Source organism: Cynara cardunculus, unplaced genomic scaffold (assembly GCF_001531365.2).
Source record: "Cynara cardunculus var. scolymus isolate 2C unplaced genomic scaffold, CcrdV1 Un_Scaffold_232, whole genome shotgun sequence".
In the NCBI taxonomy this organism is placed as follows: Eukaryota; Viridiplantae; Streptophyta; class Magnoliopsida; order Asterales; family Asteraceae; genus Cynara; species Cynara cardunculus.
Window position 1 is genome coordinate 264,059 of NW_020200568.1, and position 886 is coordinate 264,944.

Consider the following 886-nt stretch of genomic DNA (forward strand, 5'->3'; position numbering starts at 1 on the left):
TCTAATTGATTCGTGATTCATGAACTAGTTTCATGGTGATCAATGTTGCATTGTAATCGAAGTTGATCAGTTTAGTTGGTAGAATGAACATGAAATTGGTGCATAATGAATTTTGTTCGTTATGAAATATACGTATCATGAAACGGGTGTATAGTTAATGAAATAGATTCATGTAAAATAGTTAATAAAATAGATTCATGTAAAATAGGTAATGAAATAGATTCATGTAAAATAGTTAATAAAATAGTTAATGAAATAGATTCATARTTAATGAAATAATGCATAATGGATTTTGTTCGTTATGAAATTAATCTGCATGTAAAAATTTCAATGTGAAATGGTTTCATTGCAAAATAGTTAATGAACTAGATTCATGATGGTGAAACATTTTAATTTTCTAATTTACCTGATATGGTTGTCTTGAATAAAAAATACTATGAATTAAATTTGTTTACCGATTCTACCCTTATTGATGAAATAAAATAAATATTAATTATTTTTTAATTTTTAATTTCCTAAAATAAAGTAATGTAATCTTAGTCATTGATCAAAAAAAAAATGAATGGATGATATTGGTTTACACGGTTTACACAAATAGGTCAAGTTTTTATTTGAACGCTCCTATATATATATATATGTGAGTTCAAATAAAAACCACTCAATTTGTAAAAACCGTGAAAACCTCATTCAACCAATTATAATTTTTCATTTTGTTCATTTTTTTGTAATTATAAGAGGTTGATTAACCATTTTTATTGTGAAGGGTGTTAATCATGGATATTATCATTTTCATTATTTTAATTTTAGAGAAATACATGAAACAGTTTCATTAAAATTTCATTAAGTAATATATGAAACAATTTCATAACCACATATGAAACAATTT